Source organism: Pinus tabuliformis, chromosome 4_1 (genome assembly GCF_031772625.1).
Source record: "Pinus tabuliformis cultivar Carrire ecotype Pingquan chromosome 4_1, CPIR1, whole genome shotgun sequence".
Lineage (NCBI taxonomy): Eukaryota > Viridiplantae > Streptophyta > Pinopsida > Pinales > Pinaceae > Pinus > Pinus tabuliformis.
In genome coordinates this window covers 721718991-721728253 of record NC_142303.1, presented here as the reverse complement: position 1 = coordinate 721728253, position 9263 = coordinate 721718991, and the positions used below count along the sequence as shown (strand labels likewise).

Sequence of the window (9263 nt, the reverse complement as noted above, 5' to 3'; positions counted from 1 at the left end):
TTTCTATTCCTAAAATTTCAATTTCTTGAAATAAATCTTACTCACAAGACATAAAAAATAATTAAAAAAATGTAACAAATACACTTAGAGTTACAGTACAAATATAATAATTATAAATCTAATTATTTAAGTTATTATGATATTCCTTAATCTTTAAAAGGATAACAAACACACCTAGAGTTATAGTACAAATATAATTATTATATATCTAATTATTTAAGTTATTATGATATTCCTTAATATCTAATTATTTAAGTTATTATGATATTCCTTAATATTCACTTAATCGTTTATTTGTTATTTTAACTATCGATAAATATATACTTATATTTCAAACCTATTAAATAAACATGAAATCCAATTTCTAAAAATAACATAATTTAAAAAAAAAAATCATTAATACAAATTATGTACAAATTTCGACTCTTAAAGATTTATTGTGTATAATAATATTATTTTTTCTGTCCGTTCTTGAAATTGAAATTTCCTTGTCTACACCAATATCATTATTTCAACAACTTAACGTTAACATTTGAAAAAGAACTTAGCATTAACATTCGGAAAAACCCCACTACAAAGTTATATTCTCGCATGGAAAGTTAAAATAAGTTACAAGAACTTCTGCAAATGCTTGTAATCTATTACTAAGAGAGCATTACATAGAACAAGTTCTTGTTCGATGCCAGTGTCATAATTTAAGCTAATCCACATTTGCTTATGTTCACTTGGTGCTTTGCACAAACATCGAAAGATCCAAGGGTATAGAGTATTAGGTATTTTTAGATTGATATTATATGACATATGGACTTGAACTCGGGAGTGTAAAATATTATCAATTAAAAGATTATATTACCTTTATAATTGCTTTAGATTATCTCTCCGCCTACCTTGACTTGTGGGCCTAGCATGCCATTGCTCCAATCATCTTTTTTCCTTTTATCATTTTCTTCTAATTTAATCGAGTTAAAACGACGTAAACCAAGATTCGGTATGCTGAACAACTCACAGACGTCTCTCATGTTTGTGAAGACTGGTGGAGTAGAAAATTTTGATACGTAATTTAGTGACTGAAATTAATATACAACCATAGTGAAGATTGGTCGGATAGAAAATTAACAAACCCAAGTTAGCAGTTGAGATGTAATATTTAGATTTATGTTCAGACACTGATTCAATTCAATTTTATAAAAGCAGCGGTAATTATATTTCCTATCTATCTGTCCGAATTCAGCCATAACCATATCCCAGCATCAACCCATTTAAATTATAGAATAACCGTTAATGAGCCTCTTGGATTATGTGTGTTGTTCTATCCACGACTTTCAGCAGAGATCGCTTGTTCCAAATTTTATGGATTCTATTTAAGTTCACGAATGGCTCAGTAACTTGCACGCGTCTTATTTCGGTCCTGTAATCGCCAATTGGCATACGTCTCGTCTATAAAGATGACCACTGTGAGCATAATGCATTGCGCACATTGATATTCAGTTATACGATTATTGTGGTGCCATGGATGGTATCAGCAAGATGCCTCGTTCTAAGTCACTGGCCATTAAACGCTGGAGTTGTTTTATGGCAGCGATATGGCTGCAACCTATCAATGGCACCAACTTTGGTTTTTCTGATTACTCCTCTGATTTAAAGCAAATTATGGGGATTAACCAAATCCAACTGAATAGTTTGGCGGTGGCCTTAGACCTTGGAAAAATCATGGGCTGGGTTGCTGGACCGGCGTGTTCGTTTCTGCCAACCTGGGCTGTTCTTGCTATAGGAATGAGTTTGGGAATGGTGGGTTATGGCGTTCAGTGGCTAATTTTGAGTCAAATCATTCAGCCATTGGCTTATTGGCAGGTTACACTCTTTCCAGATTCTATTTAATTTTATTGTACTTTACAAAGATTGAGGAACGGACCTTTCTGAAGTTTATAGAGCATTAGTTTCTTCACATAATAATTAGAAGGAATTGGAATAGAAATGTACACTAATTCCATCGGACTTTTTCTTATAACATAATTATACTAGTGTAGTTTTAAAATACTAGCCTATTCAATTGTTGCAGCGTATAGCTGGTTGGTGTTGGTTCTCACGAGATTTTTTCTCTTAATTTGGACAACGCAGGTGTATATGTTGTGCTTTCTTGCTGGCAATAGCATCTGCTGGTTCAACACTGTGAGCTTCAAGGCTGCTATTGAAACTTTCCCATCTGACAGAGGAATGGCTTCTGGTTTAAGTACAAGCTACGTAGGTCTCAGTCCCGCTATTTACTCCTGTCTCTCCATTCTGGACCCGGGGAATCCTTCCCTGTACCTACTGTTAAACTCCATAGTCCCAGTTGTAGTGGGTGTGATTTTAGCTGTAATACTCCATCTCTCGGAATTACAAATGACGGCCATAGAGGACGATGCAGATAGGAAATTCATGATTCTATGCACGCTGATTGCTCTTGCCACTACTATATATTCCATAGTTTTGAGTTCTTGCCCCATGGGAAGCGCCAACTTGAAGGAGTCTATTTGGCCGTGCTTATTCTTCTGTTGATGGCCCCTATATATATTCCTGTCAAGGTTTCCTTAAACAGTTTAAGGAGTGAAGTGAAAGTAAACGTGTACATTTCAAGTCCAGAGCAGCACAATCCCACCTTCAACAAAAGATGCAAGGTGGGTTTCATTGAAACTGAAGACAACAAAATCAATATTCAAAGCCTGGATATAGAAAACTCACTGCATCCAGAGCAGCACAATCCCACCTTCAACGAAACATGCGAGGTGGGTTTCATTGAAACTGAAGACAACAAAATCAATATTCAAAGCCTGGATATAGAAAACTCACTGCAGACGGTACACAATTTTGACTCTAGTAAAAGCAGGAGGTTCGAGTTGATACCAGTTCCGCTAATGGGAGAGGAGCACGGCACCATGCAGCTCTTGCACAGTATTGATTTCTGGCTATATTATTTCGTATATTTTTGTGGAGGAACAGTTGGAATAGTATAGATGAACAACCTAGGGCAAATTGTTCAGTCCTTGGGATACTCCAAGACGCCAATCTTAGTATCTCTGGTTTCGTCTTTTGGATTTTTTTGGGCGTATTGCATCAGGCCTTCCCGATTATATCCAGGTATATACTAATCCATACATTCCCCTTTCTTGCGTATCTACTGTGATTTTTTCCTATTTTTTCTATTAGGGTTTTCTACATTTTGTTTGTATAGCGGTACCGTTTTCTGTGAATTAGAACTGCGGGATGTTGAGAAAGTACCGGCCCTGCCAAGGCCAGGATGAAAGGATGAATAGGCATATGGATGGTTCCCATGTTTTCGGTTTTCGGGGTTCTTCATGCTGAGATTTATGAACTCAACGAGCAGTGTCACAACCCCACTAGTGGCGGTACTCTTCCAACCACACTATAGGCGGGCACTACAAACAGTTTTCTTTTCACCAATACTTACGATTGTAGACTATGCCTAACATTCCATACTTAGTTTATTTTTCGTTACCAAGTATTATCTTTGTCCTTTATACAGATCAAAACCCATACATTTTCATCATAACAACATTATACAAGAGAAATGCACAACAGTATAAAGGGAGGGGCAACTCCATGCAATATGAGTCTGCCCGATATCAATATATATAATTTTCCACTTTTACAAAGTATAAGCTAAATTTTGGAAAACTCCAAATTTACACTTAAACAAATTTCCAACTTTGGGCAAACTCTGTTGCCCAGCTCGTCGGCACCTCCGCACAGTCGCCGCACGACTCACCAACCCTTCATTCACCTCGTCGCACGTCTTCACCCGACTCGCTCTCTATTTGTTCAGCAAACACCCAAATAGTGCTATCCTTCCCAACCTCTGTTCGGTGGACCAAACGCAGTGACCTTCGGTTCCAACCTTTGTTTCGACGTGCACGGCGCGCCCTCACCCGGCTATGCATCCACACATTCACCCGCACCTTCGCATGACTCACCCGAGTCTGCCCAAACGCCTTCACCCGAACTCGTTCACCCAAACAATTTCATCTGAGTCGCCACACGAGCTCACACGGGTCGCCACACGACTTCAACCGGCTCACCCGAATGACTTAACCTGGGTTGCCCGACGACCTCACCCGGCTCGCCCGAACGACTTCACCCAGGTTGCCCGATGACCTCACTCGGCTCGCCCGAACGACCTCACCCGAGTTTCCTGCCCGACGACCTTGCCCAAGTTCTACCTGAACGACCTCGGCCGAGCTTTCTGCATGATTTTCCTGCACGAGTTTCTCACCCGAGTTTTTCACCCGAGTTCTGCCCATCGTGCGGGCTCATCCATGCACCCAGAACTCCTTTGATCGAACTCATGTTGATTGAATGATGATGGCTCATCTCCAAAAACGCTCCACCAATATATATAGGCGGGTGGCGGGTTATGTCACCCGGCCAACCTACGCCCAACACCCAAGCCAACTTGTTCAACATGTTGCCTTCACCCAAGTGGAGGGTCAGCCCGCCCAACTCGTGGGACCGCCCTCTCAACTTGCCCAACATTGTATAAACTTGTCTCTTGGTTGTTTCACTTTGCATTTCGCACGAGCTCCTCACTCATCCTTCGCACGGTGAAGGTGACCCGGACCGCAGGTCCTTACATCCTCCCCCACCTGAAGTCATTGTCGTCCTTGACAATATCTCATCCCGACAACCATCTGTCACCAAGATATCCATACCAAGGCATACACCCCATCGGTATGTCATACATCGAAAAATCATCCCAATCCATGATCATCAACCACCCTGCCACAATCTCCACATGTTGCTCCCCATCGTAGAAGGTTGCCCCCTCCATCTCAAGCTACATGCTTCCTGCAACATATTGTGTCGACCTCATCATGTATCATCCTTGTGTGAACTGCTGCCATGATACTCCAACAAATGCTAACACATCTCTGCACACTTCGCAACCCCATGTTTGAACTAGTTGGGTAGCTAATCCAACCATCACTCTCAAACCATGAGAGTGAACATCCTCATGCCACCATCAGTCGTTTCTCAAAACATCCCATCACATCCTCAACTCGATCAAGAATTCATCTCCATACAAGTGTAAGCCATGCCCAGGTCCATGAAGTAGTCCTCATCTCATCTGCAACATGTTGTCCATGATGTTTGGTGTCAATTTGCTGCATGAAATCAGCCGCATCTATCCCAACATCATTATCCATTTGCAAAACATCCATCTCCTTAAAGTGAAGAGATCATCTCATCAAACCCGACTCTCGATGTGCCACATCCAGGTCCATGAAGCAACCCCCATCATATCTGTATGTGTCATCCCTCAAGTCTGCCATAGAAACAAGTATACACCTGTCTCATCTATCCATGTGCTGCCCATGATCATAGATCAATCAGCTCCCATTTGTCAAAGTGGTTAAGTCTCGGCTCAACCCATGCCCAAGTGTTGCAACCAAGGCATCATCATCGTTGTAGCTCTATCACTCCAAAGTGTCTCATATCGATCCTCCACATCAAGTCAATCTTCCAAGCCACATCCATACATGTACTTGAAAGTATGCATCCCATTTTGCATCAAAGTCTCTAACCTCAGCTCCTCAATGCATTAGATCCTCCAATTCCACCATATTTGAAGTCCCCAAAAGTCACAACCTCATGTCATCATGAGCTCCATGAGTCATCTCCAACCAACATCCTGTTATAGACATTTTTGTGCCCTACAACTCCAAGCATGAAATGTCCATAAACCAAGGGCTCCTAAGTCCCTAAAAGTGTTGTTCTAACCCCCAAAGGAACAAGGTCAACAGATTACAGCTTCTCCCAGAAGTTCTCCACCAGAAACTGCTTAGAATGGGTCAAAACAGGATCATTTCAGCTGCTCCGCTGGCTAGGTGCGTTGCATTGCACCTAAATACACTATGAGGGTGTGTTGCATTTCAAAAGTCCCTTCTGTGGGGTGCGATGGGTGAGAAATGACAAATGGCAGTGTCATTCCGCGAGGTGGAGAGGCAATGGAAGCTTCCAGAATCTTCTCCTGTGACACTTGGCTCACTGAATTCGACCAAGGATGAGTAAGAGGCCTTCAGTCTCCAAGTGGAAGCAAGAACTGACAGAGAGAAGACACTAATCAAATCACAAGCTGACTCATCCTCCTTACAGATATCTATATATGGATCCCTCATCCCAGAGATCCAGAGGCTGGAATTTTGCATATTGTAAGGAATTGCTGTTGGTTTCTAGAGACAAACATCAGATTGTTGAGTGATTTATGCTTTGTTTGAGGTGAAGAGGGGCTTCTTTGCTGGGAGGTTGATGCTGGGTCGGAACCACTGGTTGTAACTCCTCCTGGATCTTTTCTTGCTTATCAATAAAAACTATTTGAGTTTTCCTCCATGCTTTTGTATCATTGATGCTTGTTACATTTTGTATGGTTAACTTAAATTTGATCCTAAGTTGTTTATGAATATAGATCCATGTCTTTGTATAGTGCTCTTCTTCTGTGATCTTACAGGTACTTTGTGAAGCTGGGCAAGCAAGGGAGCAGGTAGCTGGAGACTATCAAAGAAGAGAGGGATTGGATCAAAGGATTAGCACAAGACACAGGTTGGTTCTTTCTATTCCTCTCTATCTATAATTCATAAAGGAAATACAAAAGTAGTTTTTTCTCTGTTTGTTTCTAAGGCAGCTGTCACACCTTAGTGGGATAGAGCAGTTCTAAATAGACACTTTTCTCGGTAACAAAATGGCGACTCCGCTGGGGACTGTCTAATTAGTTTGTTTGTGTATCATTCTTTGTTGTTTGTTTCATAAACTTATAGGTAGCTTTCGAACTGCATTTGCCATAACGAATGCAAAGTAGATAACTGCTGCTTCAATCCATTCACTGGATCTGTTTATGATTTAAACAGTTGATTCACAAACTATCTGATTGCCCTTGTGATAGCTCTTAGATCCTCCTTAGATCTACCCCTGATTGTTGCATTACTGATTGCTTTTTACTCGGCCAAAACCAAAGGACTGAACTGCAAACTGTGACCCGGAACCTGGACAGAGTCTCGTTTCTGGCCCAGCGCAGGTACTGTTCGGAGATCCTGAATTTCAGCGCACTTCCCGAAGGGGCAACCTGCGCTGCATTTCAGATTCTTTGTGTTACAGGTGCGCTGATCATACTGACTCTGTGCAGTTGTGGTTCTTGTGCTTCATTCTTTCCAGTTCTATCCCTGAATTTTGCTGCCTGTGATCACTATATGTCTGTTTGAAACCTCTTTTCCTTACTGTTATTCCGCCTCCTTTGTACAAAAGAATTGTAGATGTTTTTGTGTGTTTGTTGAGTCGTTTACAGTTTTCCATTGCAAAAGTAGAATAGTCGTACTATCGTCCTTTGATTTGAATCTGTCGCAAGTGTCGATTTCGATCATAGGAGAAAGTTTGATTGTTGTTGGTGGTCGATTATACTGTTACTATTGCCTTTGGTCTGAATTTGCAATTTTCTAGTGTCAAGAATGAGCGTTCATTTCAAAATCGTAAGGTGTCGTAATCATCTCTGTTTTTTATTTCGAAAAGAGCTTGTTTATATTTGTCACTTGAAAAGAAATTCAGATTTGTACATCAACTTTCTTTTTAGCATCAATACTAAGAAAGTCGAAAACAAATACATGCATGTGCATTTGCATATAGACAGTCTATTTGGCTTGATTTAGGAAAGTGCATTTACAGTGTGCTCTTTTCTCTTTGTGAAAAGATTTTGTCTTTCTTTTCCCCTAGTAGCTAGGATTTTCATTGCACAAAAGAGATAAAAGTTTGTTTATCATCTTTAGATTGCATTTTAGGAATTACATCTACATCTCGTGGTGAACCCGAAAGGCAAACTTCATAAACAAGATCAACTTAAAATAAAGTCAATGAATATAACAACGCTTTGGAACTTAACGGACAACATTTAGAGGTCTAGGCTAGAGACGTATTCCGGTGTCGTAAAGCCTGGTAACTTTTGTCCTCATTGATGGTTGGGTGATTCCTCCACTTTGAGACGATAAGTGCCAGTATGGACTTGTGCTCCCACGTACCGTTGAGTATATTTTGGGAGACCCCTATAGGCTTAAATCCTTTATCCTTAGGAAGCCGTGTCTGCCGCCCTATCGATCGCAATGCACTGAACACAGCATTCGGGAAGATTGACTGTCGTACCGTAAAAAGTATTCTGCAGTTTTGCGATTGGTTTGGTACTCCCTCTACCTAGATCTCCAGAGTAGTCCCTTTCGTTCCTTTTCAGACTCCTTAACGGAAAAGGTCCATCTAAACACTTGTCACTTCAGGCTCATTAAAAATCGAAGGCGACTAGAGTCATCTTTTGTTTTTTCTCAACTCTTAAAAACTGAAAAAACAAGTTGTGTCAAAGCACCTAAAATTTATTTTAAACGGAATATTCATTACCACTTTCTTACGTTGATTTTGGGTTGAGAAAATGGAGTCCACCAACCAAGGAATTCCCCTTGGAGGAAATCCTAGTCCCTTCTCCTCTTGGGGAGATGTTGGTGCACCCCATATGGCCACATTGTCACTTCCAGGACTGACAATTCGTTTGCCTGTATGGCTCTTCTCAACCTCTGTCGTTCAGAACACCACTATTCCTGAACAATCGAATCAGCAATTAGACGAGTCCAGAGTTACCCACCAACCTTCTACTTCCTCTAATTCTTCCTCTCCTCCTTTCTCTTCGCTTGATGGGGCTGGTAAAGCCAAAAGTCATGTTCCTAAGGAGAAGAAGGAAAAGAAGAAGAAAGAGAAGAAGAAGAAGGAGCCGAAAGTGAATGGGGGCAAACGAGTGTCGTATAACGGAAATCCACACACTGCACCGACCAGGCCTAAATCACCATGTGTCATTTGCAAAGGAGACCATTTTCACAGAGATTGTCCTTGCATCCCTCGGATCTTAAGGGACTGGTCTCCTCGTTTGCACAACCCGGTGTCATCAACCTCTGATGATCATGTTGAAAACACATCGTCAACTAGTGAAAGTGAAGCCCCAGGACAAAAAGGAAAATATAGATTTCCTTGTAAATTGTGCGAAGGCGATCATGCCGTCCACCGTTGTCCCTTCTTAGATGAGGCTAAAAGAGTTTTGGACGATCGTCCGGTTTCACCGTCACGACTTCCTCCTGGATATAAAAAACTCTTGCCAAGTCCGTCACCAGTTGAAAATCCGGTTGGCCCGCTTAGGTGGTCGGCTGAAGCATCTATCATTGAAGATAAACCATCTGAATCCATACCAG

General features: G+C 41.2%; 1 pseudogene across 1 annotated transcript; it reads left to right on the top strand.

The window, feature by feature from the left end:
• The first annotated feature begins 1499 nt into the window (after positions 1-1499).
• LOC149178167 (protein NUCLEAR FUSION DEFECTIVE 4-like) lies at positions 1500-3090 on the top strand (annotated as a pseudogene). The gene is made up of 2 exons (XR_016258830.1): positions 1500-1851; positions 2119-3090. The product of XR_016258830.1 is annotated as a protein NUCLEAR FUSION DEFECTIVE 4-like (transcript).
• The last annotated feature ends 6173 nt before the right edge of the window (positions 3091-9263 follow it).